Source organism: Lissotriton helveticus, chromosome 3_1, assembly GCF_964261635.1.
Source record: "Lissotriton helveticus chromosome 3_1, aLisHel1.1, whole genome shotgun sequence".
Classification (NCBI taxonomy): domain Eukaryota; kingdom Metazoa; phylum Chordata; class Amphibia; order Caudata; family Salamandridae; genus Lissotriton; species Lissotriton helveticus.
The window spans coordinates 199,890,296-199,910,955 of record NC_136061.1 but is presented as its reverse complement, the minus strand read 5'-3'; positions in this window follow the sequence as shown (position 1 = coordinate 199,910,955).

Below are 20,660 nucleotides of genomic sequence, written 5' to 3'. Positions count from 1 at the left end.
AAAACAGTAGTCAAAGTTAAAACAGTAGTCGACGCAGCGAATTCTAATTTTGATGCATAAATTACATGATGGTTTTTTTATATGTTAGATTGTAACCCAATTCGGGAGTGGAATAATAAAATTTGAAAACTTTTTTATATTATCCAAAAAATTGTTTGATTGATATTTTCGTCTGTGTAGAAATAATTTTATGGGTCTAACTGTTTACATTTTGCCTAAATAGTCCAATATTTGAAAAACATATATTATTGTTTGCCTTAAAATACATCTGGTCCACTAGGAAAACTCTCGGTTATTGGTGACAGTGATCACGTAAAGCCAGGGATCTCGTTGTTGTCCTATTCATCATTGACCCAGCCATGCACCATAGCATATTCTTTCCTTCCCAGCCACCTCGGGGGCCAAGCAAACACATATCGTTCTTCTTTGCCAGCCATCATACAATTTCGCGTCCCACTTACTTACACCCTTCTTTCGCTTTTCGTTCATCCCATCCATCACGTTCGTCTAAGAACTTATTGGGATTCTTCTCACCAAAAACTTCACAGCTAAGTCGAAGTACATTTCGAGGAGGCTACTACCTGGTTGATTTGTAATACACCCGTGCAGAAAGCACACTATGCAGTCTTCAATCTCAATAAGTAAGGAATATATAGCTTACCTGTTCCCGCCACCACCGTGCGAACCCCCACAGGACCGTCCGCCGGCTCTTGCACCGCCTCCTCCCCAGAGTCCTCCGAGTCCTCGCCCAACACCGCCACCTCCGCGCTGGCCCCGTCACCAGATGTTACACCTACAAAGTACATTTAATAATGTTAGAATACACCACTCACTACTATATAATATTTGGTCTAGGAGAAATGTTAAAAAAACAGAATACAATGTAATAATTTGTGACTGTCTACTCTAAAGTAAAAATGTCCCTTTTTCCAGGGAAGGCTGTTGTCTTGCTGCACTTTTATGCACAACTGATGAATGCTTGCTTTTTATTTTTAACACGCACCACTTTTTCTCCTAACAGACAGAAGCTTGACTCCTAAGAACACGACCAGGATCAAGTTCAAACCAGGTGAGAGCTCGGCTCGACCACAAGAAATGTGTCCAATTAATCGTCAGCACTAAGCACTTTTCCGTTTTCAGTTAAATAGTTTTATGACAAAGTAGATTTTAATAAATGTGTTTACTTTTAATAAAGCTTTTAAACTTAAATAGACTCTGTGGTTTTTGGTCCTCCAGACTAGAGTGGATGAGCTAAAGGTTTTGGAATTTTTGCAAGCATGAGTGCCTCTGACACTTCTTGACTGTGCTGTGACTCCGTACTCTCTTGTCCTGCGTACGATAATCTAGAGATCATTGCGGATCAATCATCGGTGACTTCGGGAGCTGAATGACTCTGCCACACTATCTAGTCAGTAAGGAGAGAGTGCATAGAGCTATTGCTGAATAGAATGGGAGTCCAATGGAATTGCCAAATGTCCAATCTTAGTTAGCTACACAGACAGACTAATAAGAATAATCTACTAATACCACAGGGAGTCATATTCGAGCCAGGATAAGAATTTATATCCAGTCTACAAGAAGATCAAAGACGATTTAGAAAAAATCGAATGAGGAACGCTAGGAAAAAATAGGTACTCTTTATTACAATTAAAACTTACTGGGGCCAGCAAAGGAGCCCTCGCCTGCCCGATCCTGGCCTGCATCCTTAACAGCACCCTCCTCCTCCTGTGTCCTCTTGCCCTTGGGGGGAGCTGATGTACAACATGAAAGAAAGAAAGACCAGAAAACATGGATGAGATTTGTCAACCAAATCAACCATTTCAAAAGAACAATAACAACATTTTTTGGAGAAATAGCAAATAGATAGACAACTATTCCACGGGATCTATCTCATGTGGTATACTACGTTATTCGTATTGCCTGATTTGCGGACCGTTGACTTAGAAAGTTCCTATGTAACTCAATAAACAGACTACTAAAGAGGTTTGCCTAGGCCTGGCACTGCAGGCAGCAGTCCGCAGCACGCGAAGTGACAGACAAAGTCCATCCTGCTTGCAGATCAGTGAATACTCAAACTATCAATCCACCCACCACCACCACTATTTCTTCTTATAGCCATGTGTCTAAAGGAAGGACTGGACTTCAGTCTGTTGTGGCTGATTTAGAAGTCCCTTGCGGCTCATTTTCCTCCATTGTTGCGTGACTTTTGTGACGCAGCGGCAGAACAAAAGACTCGCCATGGTGTTGGTGCGGCGTATATATTAAAAAAAAAATTATGGGCGATGCATCACGTTGTAAAGCCCTGCGCCATCAGGGGGCGTTCCGGCGCAAGGGAGGGCGTACCTGCGCAGGGACGAATCCTAAAAGTGGCTGAGGGAAATCTACAAGATGTCAATCAGTCACTTTTAAGACAATGATGCATGAGTCAAACCCTGCGCGCTTGAAGCCGACGTACGGCTTGATGCAGCATTGGGGAGATAGGGTACCCCAGAGCATTGCTGGAGCTGCGCCATCGTTGGCACGCAACTCCAGCAATGCGCCGCCTTTACGGCACAGATGCGTAAGGCTTCTGTGACGTTTTGGGCCAATGGGTGGCGGTGGCATGGCACACAATTACTGCCGCATCCCTGCTACTTTGCAGGGATGCGCCGGTAATTGAAAAAATGACCCTTAGTGTCTAGCATTACGCAGTTCTTATCTTTACACTACACTCATACATAATTTCTCAGGCCAATGAAATGAACACAATTTACAAAACAAATAAGCATAGTAGCAAGCAAGGCTACTGAGAAGGAGAGCAGTGCACCTGAAATGCATAGAAGATTTTGAAATATAATTTACCTACAATGTAATCGGCAGCATTATTGCTCTTGGTAAAGAACAAAGATTTGCAAATAACAGAGCCGGATAAAACAGAGTAGTGATGAATAGCTACTACTACTCACCAAGCCCGGGGACCTCTACGCCGAGCGCGTCCAGCAAGTCCCGTTCCCGGTCCATGACATCGGTCCAGCGGTGGGTGGCCTGGTTATATGTGCGCCGGACCCCAGAGAGCTTATACATGGCCCGGCACACCTTCTCCCACCGCTTCCGGCGCTCCCGGATGCCATAGCCAGTTGCGATCTTGCCGCCTCCCAGGATCGTCTTGGGGAGGCGGCGCTGGACGTGGAAGATGAGCGCGGCCACCTCCTCCGCGCTGAAGATCTCCCGTGGCACCACTTGCTCCCCCCTCAAACGCCCGCACGGGAGCCGGGCACGGGGTGCGGGACCCTTCCCCTTCTCAGGGTGCTTCCCGGCTCCCTTTACCATGGTCTGGGCAGAAATAAACTTAAATGATAAAGAAGAAATAGAATAGTGAAGAAGAAAAGAAAAGAGTTTAAAAAAGTAGTTTAAAAGTAACTAAAAGTAGCAGAAAACACAAAAATATACAGCTAGAAAAATAGAGGGATAGATAATAAGTAAAATAGATTAAATAAACTTCAAACAAGCAAAGGATGGCAGAGATTCAGAGAGGATACAGAAAGCATGCCCAGAACCATAGCAATGAATGAGAAACAAGATGGCCACGCCCGTTCACGACCGCGTGGGTAAGTTCGCGCGAGATTTTCCTCGCGAGCACGCGCGAAATTGTACTAGCGAGCAGCACAGTTTGCGAGATTACACATAGCGGCCGGAAACGGAATTACGTCACGCAAACAAGATGGCCGCGCCCGTGTACAACCGCTAGGGTAACTTGGCAAACGTATAGCTACAAGCGCCTCGCGAACACGCGCAACAGCACGCGAACATACACGTCGCAAAAAAAAAACTAGTGTATTCGCAAGCATTCGCGGCTCCCGAAATCGATCTCGCACGGATTCGCGCCCCAAAAAACGCGCGAAATTGCAGAAAAAACGATTTTTGCTAAACTGAAAGCAATGAGCAGGTGCAAAAGTTCAAACTTAACATTTGTAACATTCACTGTAGTGCTTCCTGAGGGGCCCCTCCAGAGTTTGCAACTATTCTATGACCCTGCTATGACCCAAACAGCAGGCTCATAGAATAGCTACAAGTAGACCATAAAGGTCCTGTGAAAAAAAAATTCACTGCAACAGAAAGCAAATTACAGATAAGGAAGGAAGCAGGTGCCAGCCAGACTGGAACTTTCTAAATAACTGACACATTAATCAACCCCAAATTAATTCATGGCTGTTGAAGTAGGGGAGGTGTGCTTGCTTTTTTCACCCCCTATAAACTACAGTGATAAACAAACCTAATGGGTGGCAGTGAGGATGTACCAGAGGGTGGCATGGGTGTCCCAGAGGGTGGCAGTGGTGAAACAGAGGGTGCTGTGAACCTGTGATGATAAACCAGACGTAGAAACAACATAGTCGCGGCCGTTGCGTGCCGAAAAGTAAGTTCGCAATTGCGAAATTGTCCCAAAATCGGCGCGAACGCTCGCCAACACAAAAAACGGGAAAATCCGCAAATCCGCGAGAGTTCGCGTATCTTCGCGGATTGCGAATCCGTAAATCCGCAATTTCGCGTACGCGAGATCCGCTAGATCCGCCCATGCTTAGGGGCCCCCCTGCAAAACTTTATGGCAAGGATTGGGGGAGCAGGAGGGAGATAGTTGCATGCAAGTGCCAGGTCTTATAAGTTGATTTCCGGAGTACTTTTCCTATAGTTTATTAACTGCACTAAATATAAGACTTATAAAATAGCAAATGCATCAAACAAAAACATTCATTACCCCAAACATACATATGCCCATAATTGGGGTGGTGTGAGCCTCTAACAATCTTGGACCCCAATGCAACTGCACCTGTTGCGCTAATGATAACTGCAGTACTAAGTAGCAGGCTACTCCTCTACATCTTTTACCTCTTCCCCACCATGACAGATCATCACCTCGGTCCTAATGCTTGAAAGGATAATAAGCTCTCATGCCCCTTTTTTAAAGGCAGACAGTCATAATTGTGATGCAGTGGGCCCCTCAAATCCCTGGGCCCCAGCCCTGCTGTATCTGCTTCCTTAATGATAATCAGCTGTGGCCACTTACAATCCTGGCAGCAGCGCCAGCTTCACTAACGAATGAACCTTTGAAAACACAATTAAAAAGCACTTACATTGTCCCCTTCTTTGGGGTATCTCTCAGAAAAGGCTGCATCTGGCCATTTGTAAACATAAAAATGAGTCTCCAAACAGTGCTCCCTATTCTGGACCTTCTCTTTGACAATATCTATTAATCTCGCTCCTTTCATCTGTCTCTTAAACCATTACTGTGAGGCCCCAGGGATCGTGAGGATTAGGGTTCTGTATCTGAATGTAATCCTGCTGGCCTTCTACCTGCCACCTCATGGACTTCGCTTTCACAAAAAACTGCCCCTGAATGGTTAATGCTGACTTTGAGGTGCCTCTGCCAGAAAGCGAAGGGTGTGGAGGTAGTGCAGAAAGTTAAAAAAGAAACCAGCCGTTAATTGATTGCGTTGCTTAAAGCCAGGGCCACTGGAATTATGAGTTTCTGCAGCAGCAGTGTTTACCACATAATTGAGTTTACCACATTTGCTACATAATCCACAATCTGCAGATTCCAACAAAAGAAACTTGATTCTAGCTCACACAGAACATAATTTACTTAAAACGTGGCAAAGTGTTCCAGAGCATTGGAAGGCAAAGATTGACTGGAAATCTTGTAGTTGCTTACTGTTGTATGTAGGTGTTTTATAGATTTGACACATAATCCACAATCTGCCAGATCATCTGCGGATATTACCAAAAATAAAAAAATGGTTCTAGGTCAAACGGTTCCAAAGTTAGTAAAAATGCTATAACACATGGTGCTGGGCAGTGGAAGGCACTTTGCAAAGCTGGCCTGGTCTTCTTTCTGTTGCTTATAGTTATATTTCGGCATTAAACTGGTCCTAATGAGGTGCAATTAATGCCCAGACCGTGTTACCAAGTTTTAAAATGAAAAAATAATGAAGCAATGGTATTAAAAAAACGTGCTGCATAATTTGCCTATTCTGGCCGCATCATTTACTCAACTCTGTCTCATAATTTGTCACTCTTCTGCTGCATAATTCCAGTGGCCTTGCTTATACCCTGGACCTCAAGCTAAGCATTCTAGGTTTGTGTGAGGTACAGGCGCTCGCAAAGTCTAGAACTAGGCCCAGTAGCTCTCAGGCATCTATGACATGCCTACCGAATGTTAGAACTACCCACTCTTTGATGTGCGCATTTTAAATGTTAACGTTTTTTAAACAAAACATTATTAACTCTTCATCCCATAATATAATATGACAACCGTGAATCGAGCAAGTGAAAGCAGCAATCCCTTCTTATGCTCAAAACTAAGACACTGACCAGCAAGGCTCGTCCTCGTAAAACACAAGCAAAAGCATCAAGAAATAAACGAGGGAAAACGCAAAGTACAAAAGTTGCATTTAGTACTGCCCAGTTAAAACGCACATTAAAACAACCTATCAAACGAATATAGTTTTTACTAGGACAAACACACCACAAACTGATTTCACATTAAGAATCTGTGCAGGCTTTACTTATTGAAACATAGAAAAAATACATGTTTCAGGCAAAATGAGTCTGACCATTCATAATTACACAAATTGCAAACACCGCAAAATTGGTTCCTCTAATTTTTTTTTAGGGTCTTTCATTGACCATAGCTTTTTTGATAATATGTCTATAACCCATTATATATCAATATAACTTACTTAAAATTATGTATGTGGTCAATAAACAAGCTCATGCGGTTTCAGACCCGTTTCTTCATTTCACTCTCGTGCAAAAACCTTCATGTAACATGGACTTATCAGTTGGATAGCTGGACCACCGCAGAGGTGGAAACGCTGGGCGACCTGTACTCTGACGGTGCCCTCTTGCCCTTTTCAGCCCTCGCAGGGGATACCTCCCTCCCGGCCGGACAGTTCCTAACCCACGCGTCCCTTGTTCATGCATTGACTACTGCTTGGGGCGACATGTCCATTGAGCCACCAACACACCACTTCATACAGTACCTTCATGTTATGAGCAACGGCACACACATCATCCATTGGTTAGCGCAAGCACTCCTTCTACACACGCACCCGACGACTACACGCCTGAGGGATAAATGGGCGACTGACAGATGGAGGGACTGGACAGACAAGGAGAGGGCTATGATCCTGCCGGCCCAGTGAACATCCCCCGCAGCCCTCGCTTCAAAACCATACAGTTTTATATATTACACCACCCGTACCTCACCCCGGACAAGATAAATATGTATTTTTCAGTCACAGACACTGCATGCGGCCGTTGCTCCCTTCTAGGTGCAGACCTCCTCCACATGCTCTGGCTCTGTCCTGCTCTCCAGCAGTACTGGGACGGAGTGACCATGATGCTGTGACATTGCACCAAGGTACGAGTGCCGCACACCTGGGAGGCCTGTATATTGGGTTTATACAAGCGCACAAGACTAAATAAGGTCCAGACTAGGTACTGGGATCTTGGGCTTATCACGGCTAAAAGACTATTTACCAAGCGGTGGAAAGAGGCCACGCCCCCGCACCTCCGGCACTGGTGTCTGTCACTGACAAACTGGGCACGGGCTGAAAGCTCCGTCCTGAAGCGGGAAGAGACAGCAGGGCTCAGAAAATTCCCCATCGCACAGCAATGGGAAGACATACTACATTCTTTCCTGCAGAAATGTGTGGAGCAGGGAATTATGTGAGGTATTGTACGTCGCCTCCCCCCACTCCCCGATCCACATCCCGGCACACCATGCACGCTGCACCGTACGCCACCCACCTGACCAGTATGCACTGCCCACCGTCTGACGCGAGCTTAGCTACATTACTATGACGGCTATCTGCCACACTCCCGAACGCGTACCACCGCGAGAGACGAGGCAACGGGAGCCCGGGCACTGCACCGGACAACCGCGCCGAATGAACAATTGGGAGCCCCCCCCCCCGATACCGCCACCTCACGGACAGACAACATGTTTCCACGCCCCCCCCCGGTCTCCTGCCCATTTACTCAGTGAGACACGACTGACACGCTGATTCCGATCCCCCCCTCTCAAGGTTATGGCAAATTCTACCCACACTGACCCTTACCTGCATCCTATATCACTCATGTTCCTGTTTTATAGTTCAACATAGATTTGGTTTTATCTCCTTTTCGACCATGTCCGTACACATACCACTGCATGATCCATACCATTTTGAATCTCATGGCATCCTCGGATGTGACAGCTAGGACTTAGACACCTTTCCTGGGCGCTGAGATGCAGAGCAATTATATTCATGGGAATGGGCGAACAAGGCGGTTATGCGCCCCAAACACGCTTAGGCACCGAGCACCCTCATCACTCGTCCATCTGCACGCATACCTGTCTGAATGTCGACCCACACTGAGACACGTACCAATGACACACGTAAGATAGAATGGGTCCGAACGACGCAATTGCTATCGATGAGGGCTGGCTCGGCGCAGCTATCCTGGTTCGCTGAATATATGAGAAAACCCATAGACCACATACTTATATAACACCAAATGCTTGCAAGATTGCAGTGATATGTGACATATAGATAAACGCTGCCGGACCCCAGGATTGTCGGCCTTGAAGCTGTGTTCAATTATCCCACCCACAACAATATTCATTAACTGCGGCTGGCCCGGCTGGGTTGTAAGCTACAACGCTGTGTATACTGAATGTCGGACAATAAAGGTCTTTAAAAAAAAAAAAAATGTAACATGGACTTATCAATGCCTCTTCATCTATGAAGCATTAGGTGAGCAGAAAGATGAGCAACGGTGAAGGTAGATTTGACGTGTTTCTGTACCAGTGAAATGTTCTGTGTCCCAGCCCCTGTTGGGTGTCATTTGTGGTGTACTTAATACAATGCTATTCCAATTTGGGACATTTATGCGCGCCCTAGAGGAGTTCTACTAAATCTGTTTAATAAAACATTTGCATTATTTCAAGGGAGTTTCAAAGTCTGTTCAGGAACGGTCTTTAAAGGCTAATTGTGAAAAGTAAGCTCTGAAACGCCCAGGTTTCCTGGCGACACCTTCTTTTGCAGCATAAATCACTGCCCCACCCCCCAACCAAGTATCTGTATATTTAAATAAACCTTAATTGAAATTAGTGGAATGAATAATAGATGAAATCTAAACGTGAAGAAAGAACGAGCATTTGCAATGCAACAGGTCTCGCATTTATGCGAGTTTGAGCTATTGGCTTTGACATAGCTATTTACAATGCCAGTAGCTTAAATTCCGGCAAATGCCAGACTTATTGTTCCAAATGCTTGTCAGTAATCTCTTTGACATGCCTGCCAAACTCAATGACCCCTGCCCCCAGGCCACTCAAATCACGCTGGGAATAAATGAAGACAGCCTGGAAATGCAGCAAGTAAACAAAGCTCGCACTTCCATGCCATCTTCATTTACATATACTTGGAGAGGCATCTGTGCACCCCAGTGAATCCATCCACGCCCCACCAGGGGGGCGCGCCTCACCATTTGAAGACCTCTGGGCTAGAGTGTGAACCAGGACCTAACAAGGGCTCCTCTGACTGGTCCATATCTGCCTTTGGTAGCATGCGAATGTTGGCCTCTTTCGGTCTTGTACAGGTATAAGAAACCTGGGCACTTCGGCTCAGATTGCAGAGCTAGCTTCCTCTTCCACTTCCTTCCTCATTCAAGAAGTGCATTTATACAGCAGTAGGCAGTATCACTGTTGTGTAAAAAGATGCATGGCTACCGCCTATTCTTGCTCATTTGCCAGCATTTTACTCATTTGACAACATTTCTGCCTCGTGTGTGTTGCCATATGTGTTACTGGACCTTTTTTGGGGTACACAGACCCCCAGCATCCTAGGTCGGTGCTGTGCATCTGCCTATGTTTTACTTCTAACTATAATTCGAATTATTGATTATTTAAGATGCGCTGAAGCACACACAAGCATTCCACACTTACAAAACATTGTACAGGCACCCTCTGGTTGGCTGAAGGGATGCCCCTAGTCAGGCATAACTACTGCTCCCGTCAAGGGCAGGTGAAAACACTCGCTGTATAACCCATGCTCATCTTTGTATAGCTTGGCATGGCGCAGTCAGGCTCAATACAGAGGCAATGTGCAAAGCAAAGGCTCTGCAGCCACTAGCGATAAATGCACTGAGCATCACAAAGGAGACTACAATCAGGGTGTATGTTAAAACGGTTACATTCACACACATATGCATTCATTATAACATGACCATCATATACTTTTGGGCATAAAACACAATCGGAAATATTACTAGAAGCACTATGCCCACGTGTATGGTTATGTTTTCACTAGCATGCACACTATGGACAACTCTTAATCTAACTTCCCCCCATCCAATTGAGAGAGAGCACCCTTATGCAGTGCACAATATCAAGATTATGTACATATACAAAAATAGAACCTAATGTCAAAAGGTATTGTGCTTTTGACACCAATCAACAATTTAATGTGGCACTGGCTGCCAGTATGGTGAATCACAGGTGGTCTGCACACGATCACTCCCACTCACACACACTCACTCGTCACCACTGTATGATGTGACAGGTACCAGTCAGTCTCTATGGCATGCTCTTTCATACTCATTTGCACTCAGCACCCTATTGCAATGTCACTGGGACCCAGCAGGTATGGTTCACCATCTGCAGACTCCATGGCCCAAGCCTCCCTTCATCCTCATGTTGACCCCTATTGTCCTATACCCCCATAGATGGAAGATAACCAACCCCACTTCCGGGATATTGGGCAGCATGCAGCCAAAGTCACTCTTAGTCTGGGTCCTAGGGAAGCAGGTGGAAATACATAACCATTTTAACCCCTTCCACGCTAATGACAAAGCCAGCTCGTCATGGACGTTACCTGCGCTGCGCTCATGACGAGCTGGCTTTGTCATGTAAAGTGGGATTTATGAGCATTCAGCACACAGCAGGAAAACCCGCTAGCACTGTAGTGGTTAATTAGGTGGTAGACGTAAACAAGGGAGAGGTTAGCAGCCACTTTCGTAGTTGACCAAAAGGTCTCAAAACACAAAGGAGTCACACAGTCTCTTGACCCGCTTCCGAACTGTCTTGGAAGTGTTTCTTCAACCCAATCAATATCTCTTGCTTCTACCTGGTGCCACAATGTCTTCGGGAGGGTCCAGGTGTACAGAGTACAGTTGGTCCACGCAATGAAGGTCAAAAAGGGGACAATCGATGAATGTATGTAACACAGGGGAGCCACTTGGTAGTATGAGGTACCCCGATCGGTACACGATGACCCGGGTTGTGCCCAGGCAATCAGGGCACAGTGACCGGTGTGCGTAGGGATGAGTCACACCAGGCACTTCAGATTTCAAACACAATGAGTTGCAAATTCTGCACCTCCCTGGTCAGTAGGCAGGCAACCAGTGCACGCCGAGCTGGGTTGCACCAGGCAATTCAAGTCACACATACAGCGAAGAGTTGCGATTCCATACCTCTTTGGAAATGGGGCACAATGTCCGATGCACAATGATACAGGTTGCACCAGATCAGTCCGGTCACATACAAATAGGCGTAAGTTCAGCAGAGAAACATGAGGTAGAATGAGGCACTATTCTGGGTACACCCCCACCTCAGAAGGTCGCGCCATGTGAATTGGAAAACACATGCAATGAGCATATAGTCGGCGTGTCAAATGGGAGAAATGCGGTATGACCAATAAAACGGGCCACACTTGGTACCACAACTTGTGAATCTGCTCTCCACCACTAGATGCTATGAGTTTTGTGGTCCTCACAGCATGGGAATCACACCACTCACATGCAGTTAAGATTTCTGCGTCTCCACACTAGTCTTAAGTGATTGCTCACACCATGCTACAAGTTTGGATTTATTAATCGAGGTGGCCGCTTGAGAGGGCACAGCTCACCAGATGTCACAGATAGATGGTGTAGGTCCATCGGAGGAGATCTTTGATATCAGGAGGTCCGTCGCCTGGCCCGTAGAAAGCACACTTCAGGGCATGTCCTCGTCCTAGGCCAGTCTCTATTTGGACAGTTATCCTCCATATGCCCAATAGAGTCCTCTGACAATGTGCACCACACAGTCGGGTTCTCCAGTCGCACATCCCCACAAGAGTATCCCACCCTTTGTTGGAGGATGGCACCCGTAGTTATACCGTTATGTGTCTTTGAAGTCAGGTGGTTTAGGGGTTTTCCTTTTGAACCACAGATATCTCCCATAAATCGTAGGACTGGCTATCATGGGGCCTTGGAATACAAATCTTAATCTTTAGTGGGGCCATGATCTAACCCCTGAGGCTAGGTGCCACAACCTCAATCTTCAATCTATCCCATATGGCCCTCAAATGGCAGAGATTGGTCGTTCCCATGAGATGTTTTATGGTTGTCAATTGGGGAATGCACAGACGTTCTCCCCCTGGTCTCTGTTGTCCACTGGAGATGGTCATTATTGTCCCTGAGACACTTGGAGCATAGAAATGTCCATATTCTTTAAGCTGCATTTCTAAGCGAGTTATGCCAATACCCCTTTTACCAAAGGAAAGCGTTTGACACTGCGAATCCATTGATATGAAACATCATGAGTCTGCCCCACTGTAATCCATCACTGCAGTGCAAAGGCGTGTCAACCATTCCCCCTTATTAATTTATGGGCAGAGCAAGCCTCATAGGTAGCGAAAACACACATAGGTATTCTTCACTACCTGGGCACACAAGCGCTATTGCATACCCTGACCTGTGATTGCAGGAGGGAAACATAGTTTCCTGCACCAATGTTGCAAGTGTGCCTGCCTGAGTCTGCACAGCAGACTGGACATGGGTTTAACAAATACATGTGCCTGTGCGCACGCACTAACCTTCATAGGCAGGTGGCCAGACTGCAATCTCTGGCATGCTTATTGGGTATTAATGCTAGAAGATCCAAGAACAAAATGGCAAGAACATTCATACAGCTCACACTTTTACTCTCTAGAAGGTGTGTAGCAATACATTGTTTGGCCTCCAAGTTTCCTTGAGTCAAAACTAGATAAGAGATGTAGAAGAAAGAACACTTTGAAGAAGTGCGGGTTAAATTGACCATGAACAATGATAAACTACTAAAAGTATTAGATAGGATGATCTCTCTAGAAATTATGTTTATCCACCTGGTACTAGACCAGCCTGAGCACAATTTTTATCATAAGATGTGATCTACATATGTGCCATATGAATGAGGGTGTTTTGGGATTCCAATAATCCTGTCTATGCCCCCAACATATTATGTACTGACACGGATTCTGCATGCAGTGTACATTGAGTTTTTATTGTGTGTTGCTTTGATTTTAAAGAATAAAATCAAAGAAATTAAACAATGTATCATTATCTTTTGTGCACCTATCTCTTACACCACCTCCTCTATCACACTGCCAGGTAATGTTGTCCAAGAGAAGAGCACCTCTTTTGTCTCTCATGCATGACACCAAAATACTTCCGCATAGGATTAGGGATGGGCATACCTCGCGTAATTCAGTGGAACATAATCATGCAGAATTACCTACGAATTCTGTAAAATTACACACAATTATGCGAGAAGAGTAATACCATACTTATCACCGTTTCTTTGTTCAAAAAAGCCCACTCATGCCCAAAATGACTTTGAAAATGCATTTTGCGCTAAGAAATAGTACTAAATGCAAGAGTACACGAGTAACGAGCACAAGCAGCCACTTACGTTTGCTAAATGTGCTCTGACTATAAGATTTTTCCCCCTGAATTACTTTTAATTCCGCGAGCAGCAGTAATCGTGTTTTTATAGGTAATTCCATGTCAATGAGAAACGCAGATTTACCAACATTACTTGTATTAGTCCAGCGTAATTGAAATTCCGCCTTGGGCCTACATAGGATCACAACAAATACAACACTGCCAACAGACCCTCCCCCACGTGTGGCTTTCTACCTGTCCAAACATGTGCATGGGCACCCAGCACAGGATATGAAGTGCTGTCTAGATGCTACAATGCAAACATGACATTGGACACCAATCAGAGTTCATTTAACTGAGGGTGGCTGGGATAACGTGATCTCACAAAAACCACACGTAGAGTCACTGAAGAGCTGGGATTTACTCTCGAGGCCTGGCGAGAATAACCCCCTGCACTCTGGACCTGACAGTCCTCCTCTCTGTCCACCGCCCCTGCCGGTGCCAAAGTGACTGTTAACAAAAAGATGGGGAACTATAAATACGTGGCGGAAGTCAACCAACCCTCCCATTGAGCCTTGGGCCTCAGAACCAAACACATCTTTCAGGAGCCATAGGAGGGAAGATGTGAGAAAAAAGTTCCTGGGAGGAAGCGGGCGCGAGGGGCGGGTGGTGGGGAGAGTAGGATTCTGTTGTCGCTAAAATCCTCTTCTAATTTCACTGATGCACAAACATTCGAGCAGAAATCTGCAGGCGCCCAGAAGCTGAGCCCCTGAAATCCAGGCTTTGCGGTGATAATGATAAAAAGTGAGAGCCAAAGTCGCTCCAATCCCCCCGCCCTACTTCCGCTCCGGCAAACTTGGCGCCAGCTGAATGACAGTAAGGCTTCTTAATGCAGTATTAACGCGTAAGACTTTTCAGCCAGATTTAGCACGTATTAGTCGTTTTTTTAACTAAAGAAAAGTATAATTATCTGTAGGAGTCTCTCGGCTCCATGTTAAGCCTTTGTGGCTGCAGTGGCGACTCGAAAACACTCTCAAGATTTGAGGGGAAATGGGTTCTGGTCTCCAGGCAGTCTCCCGGTACTTGTGAAAGGTTGTGCAACCTACAAGTGCCCTTCCTGCCTCTTCAGCTATAGGAGACAGGTTTATACCCCTTTACTTCTCCGTGTGTGTACATCTAAGGTACAGAAGATATATCCCGAGGTCTATGTGCAGGCTTAGGGGTCTTAATGGACAGTCAGTGGGCACAAAAATATATATGGTGGTTTCATACATAGCGTTTGATAGCACCCGGAGGCCGTCTCAAAGCGCTGTGGGATGATAGGAGAAGATAGCAAGAACCATTAGCATAAAGGAAAAGAGGGGACAAGGGAGAGAAGAAATGAGTAGAGGTCCATGCCAAATAAAAGGATCTTTCCAGAGACCCTTGTCTTTCACCGGGTTGAGTGACTGTGAGCACGGGTACACCACCTTAGGAGCCTGGTTAGAAAATAATGCATTGGTCAAGGGGACAATTGGTTGTCAGAACTGGTGGGACGCACCATACTTTGTTTGGTATTTCACCATGGTAATCTGCAAGCAGCATGTAATCACCCCTCCGCATGGAAGCAATAGTGGTGTCTGATCAAAGTCAATAACCAACCTCATTGTCTGATTTCCAGTAGCGACTGAGCAAGTATTTGTGTTATTTTAATAATATGATTTATTAATTGAATTGTGAATAAAAATTGAAGACTATCTGAATTTCGACTAAATGATGCTGCATTTGCTAGAATGCATTGTCGGGAGGGCTAGTGCAGCATATGAGACTGCGAACCACTCCAGTGAAGAGCTGGAAAATCTGGTAGCAGTTCTTAGCTTGAGCTAGTGGTTGCAGGTGGGGTTCATTTTTAGGGGGTTGCCACTTCTTTTCTTTATCATACTCTGACCCAGAGCAGGAGAGAGAGCGAGAGTAAAACACAAAAGGGAAAAGAAGAAGGAAACAATCTTGAAAGAGTGAGATAAAGAGGCAGGTATGTCTGGTTGTGGATTAAAGAGGCGTCACAAGAAACCAAGATCCTCCAACCTTGGTATTCATTTATCGATAAAGTCGCCTGATGGCTACTGAGCAAAACTTTGGGCCCGGCACGTATTCTTTTATAAATTAAGCACTGCATGGTAGACTGTCGAACATAAAGTGGGGGAAACCAACAAGAGCTCCAGGAAGCATAAGAGGAAGTGCTTCAACAACCGCTATGATATTACAAGTTAGAATATAGTTTTATAGGGTTTAATCTGCCGCTCCTTGTGTCAATGGATGCCAGGCTAATACCCGGAGTCTCATCCATCTGCAGGTTCAGAGAAGATGTCAGGCCTGCGCGAAGGGAGTCATCCTTATATAAGTAAAGAGTAAACTGACAGGAAAACCCAGCGGTTAATAAGATCTGAACATTAGAAATAGAGACATGTCCACAAAATGATTGTGCTCTGTCTTTAAGTTATTGTGGTGGAACAGACACGTTTGGGTCTCATTTCTAAAAGCGAGGTGGCCTGTTGGATGAGCACCAGTATTGAGTTCTGTATCTCAGCAGCTTCATGAAGAATGCTAAGCCTCTCAAGTGATGGTTCTGGAAACTAAGGATGCCGCTTCAAAACTTGGATTGAGCTCGGAGACGCCTCCTCTGAATCTATTCAACAGCCAGTACTATTGGCTCTGTGAGGAATACAAAATACAATGAATGACATTCCTCTAGATGTTGAGAGCAAGGTTAGAGCTCGCAGAGCTGGGAGGATATGGTGCAAGGTTGCAGATGTAAAAGTAAGCTTGCAACAGCTTTTGGCATCCTTTGACAACAATGGAGGAAGATGGCACATGCCCACAGGAGCAGACCATTGGTGGTATCTAGTCCAGACAGTAAAAGAGCAATGGCTGCCTGTGCATGTTGTGTTAATTCAAGGAATGATAGAATCTTCTGTAGAATGCTAAACATATGTAGAGAGGAACTGACTGCAGGTACCCTACAGTGTGACTGCCTGGATTTTGGCACTGCTTACTGGTACCAGAGGACCATCCGCTGCCAGCGGCCATTGTAAGGAGATCTGTAGTGGTGCTTGATTCACACAAGGGAGAACTTCACATGTGGCAGCATAACATTCCAAGTCATTACTGCTCATCCTATTTTCAAGTGCCAACAAAGATTCTAGAGTGAGGCTATTTCCTCTGATTTCTCAAGTTTCAGGATGAATTTGGTGCTATCAAATCAGGTAGGGAGCTGTAGTATGCATTCAACGTTAGTGGTGCTATTGGACATTGTTAAAAAGATCCATTCAAAGGCCTTGCCTTGGATACCTAAGTAGGCAAGGGTGAGGTATGTGATGTTCATTGCATCATACCATGCTTAAACACGTGTGTAAGGCAATGCATGGACATGTGCTGTGTTCCATGCATTTACATAAGCATTGTGCCATTCTCGCACATGTTCACTTCTTGTATATATGCCCTGTGCCATAGTTGTACACAACACACAGACGGACCCAAGATGGTGCAATTTCTTGGGAACATATGTATCGGTGCTAGGATGGCCCAGCCAATGCGGTCTTCCACAGACGAGCTACAAAAGGCGTATATGATAAAGTATGCTGTAGAAATGGCATATCCACCAAGAGCAGCCCCAGACCAGGCATCCTTAAAGCAACTTTGAGCTCCCCACCCACCCCCTCCAGATGCCGGGAAGCAGGACTGGTGGGAGAGGAGTTGGCCTTACGACTAGGGCGGCCGACCTCGAATCTAGGGAACTAGGTTTGAGTCTCGACAATGACGCTGAACATCCTGTGAATCTGGGCAAATCACTTAATCTCCCCGTGCCTAACAAAAAAAATGAATGTGTCCTCATGTAATGCAACTTGTGCTATGTAAAGCGCTCTGATACCCGATTCGGGTCTAGTTCGCGCTGTATAAAATAAAATAAATGGTGATCAAACCTTTCAAAAGACCAGAACCCACAAGCTGTTATATTGTGCAATAATACTTTTATACAAAGAGGACTAATATTTATTTCCCTAAATAGCAAATGTGATAAGTGATTCTAATTTAATATCCGAGATACTATATGGAGCACAATACTGTCATTAAACATATAGCTAAATGCGCCCCTTTTTGCTAGATATTTAGGATGAAGCACAGAAAAATGAAGTGATTTGACTAGGATCACACAACTTGATTGGGTTTGGAATGTGGATTGAAACTCATACTCCGTTGCTTGTTATTTTCTGGTGATATCTACGTGGCATAACAATTCTTTTTGCATGATGTTTCCTACCATATTTGCGAATCCCCATCAAGGCAATACCCTTCCTAGTCAAAATTGCAGTAGCTTTTGCTTTATATCTCACTGTACTGTTTCCATTTAATGTTTCCATTTTTATTGTTGTTACATATTTCATTACCTATATCGTGCTCCAAGGTCTTTGTAGTGGGATTTGTAACAAATACATCTCATAAAACATAAACCATTTGATATTAAACAATAATTGTATAATTGGCTTCTTTAGCTGATGCTGACAGATCTGCTTTGCTTGATATTTACCAAGAGTTTTCAGAAGCTCTACCAGCTTTGTTTTTTTTGTTTTTTTCCCATAACCTCAGATCCACATAAAAATAGCTCCTTTCTTTGCGTCGCTGCATCGCTGTCTTCATTACCCTATATTGTAGCAAGACCAATTTCCTGGCAGAAATATTACTTTGCTAATGAATATTTGTTTATAGTATCAGGAGCCATTGTTTCTTTAAAGCCTCTAGTGACAATGTGTAGGCGTTCGGCATAATTAATTGCCTACAAGATGGAGGATAAAGACACCTTTTCGAAAGCAGAAGATAAGAATGTTTCTTTGAAAATTACTCTGAGAGAGTGGAAGTGGGAGCTTTTAGGTCTGTTTACAGAGAGTGTTAACTGTTTATGCATTTGATAGGTATTACTACAAAGAGAATAGCAAAAATGGGGCTCTGAATTTGCTCGATGCATTCCATCTTCAGTCTTCTGTTTACTGGGTATTTCTCTTCGGGCCCCATTTATAGGTTTTTGACGCAGGGCAGTGCAGTGCAGTGCAGGGCAGTGCAGGGCAGTGCAATAAGTCAGTGTGCTGCAATGCCCTGCATCAAAACAAAAGTGCAGGAATGGGTCGTATTCATGATATACTGACACACGTATGATTCATTGTCTCTGTATGTGTGTGATGTGAAGTGCTCTGACACCCTACACTGGTATGAGAGGTGCTATAAAACAAATGAAATCCATCTGACAGAAGGACTATGGAGAGATAAGAGGCACTGTTTGGAAGGTGCTAGTGAGGGCATCATTGAAGAGCCCCAACAAAAATGTGTAGTATCCTGGTGCACCGTGAGGTCATCATTTACTATGCTTTAAAAGTTCATACAATTCAATAAATAATGACAAATGTGTTGTAGAATGCACCATTTGTTTGCTAATATTCTTGTGGGGAGAGCCACCCAAAGACCCCTTTGTAGTGGTTAGGCTCACTCGCTGCACTTGGTGTGTGCCATACGGCTACTGGTCCAACAACATTTGCTAGGGCTGCTTTGGGTTTCCAGTCCGGCCCTAGGCAGGTGCAGGAGCAGGAACCTCGTACCGCAAAATAAAACCAAACATTGAAAAGTTCGTTTTGGAGATGCAGCACCAACCTTCCAAATAAATTATTTTGGTTTTTGCTAAAAAAATTCAATATAAAATAATAAAATCTTTACTAAGTATTTGTGTGGTGTGCACTTGTTTGTGTATTTGTTTTTCGAATGACTGTTTTAATGTTTGAAATTTAAATAGTACAAATTGCTTGGGGTCCGTGACTTCCAGGAGTGACTCAATGGAGGTCCTCAGGAGTCAAAAGTTTGGGAACCACTAATATATGGTCCATTGCTTTCCTTTCCCACTGCACTGGCGCCGTTTTGGCTGCCTTGTGCCAACACAGGCACCCTTGCCCCATTAGGCAAGGGTGCCTGCATTGTAGGAATGATTGTTATAGTGCAAGGTGGGACACCTTCCCTCAAAAAACAATCAATAGAGGCATTTTGCTCCTTCTATGTGCGCTGCAGAATGCAGCACACAAAGAAAGAGGAAAAATCAAGGAGAAATAAAGTTATTTATCCTTGTTACACCTCCCCTGGGTAGACGTAAGCTTTTTACGATTTCCGTGGTTTACTAGTCCTTGTAAATCTGGGAATGCGTCAAAATCCATGGGTGTTAATGGGAACACCCAACGCAGCGCCCATGCGCTCTTTGACGCTGAGTAAGGCAACGCAGCGACTTGCGCAGCTTTGCATTACTCCATATCTACAAGAGCATGAAAAGCCAGGCAAAGTGGCTTTGCATGGCTTTGTCTGCGCCACCAGTGTGCCAGAAAAAGTGACGCACCAGCGGCACAATAGGCCTGTAAATAAGCCCCTGGGGGCCTCATTTACAACATTTTGGCACAGGGCAGCGCTGTAAGGCTTCTTGCAGGTCTGCCCTGTGTCAAAAGAAAAGGGCAGGAATGTACAACATCTATTAGATACGGCGCATTCCTGCCCTCTTTCACTGCGCTTGTGCAGAAATGGCTGGCTTGCCCCAAAGCAGGCCCACTTGTACCATGGTGCACGGGTGTCCGGTTTGTGGGAGTTATTGTTTTTGTTCAGTAAGGGACACCTTACTGTACGAAAACAATCATTGGAGGCATTTTCCTCTTTCTATGAGTGCTGCAGTATGCAACACACATAGAAAGAGGAAAAATGAGGAGAAATAAAGTTATTTTTCCTTGTTCCACCACCCTTGGGGGGTGGGGCGTACGGTTTTGACGCATTCCAAGATTTAGCCTATGTTGTTAATCATGGATTGTGTCAAAATTCATAGGTGTTGCGTGGGAACAACCATGGCACGCCTCCCTGACAATGTGTGAGGCAAAGCTGTGACTTGCTCTGCCTTATACCATATCTAC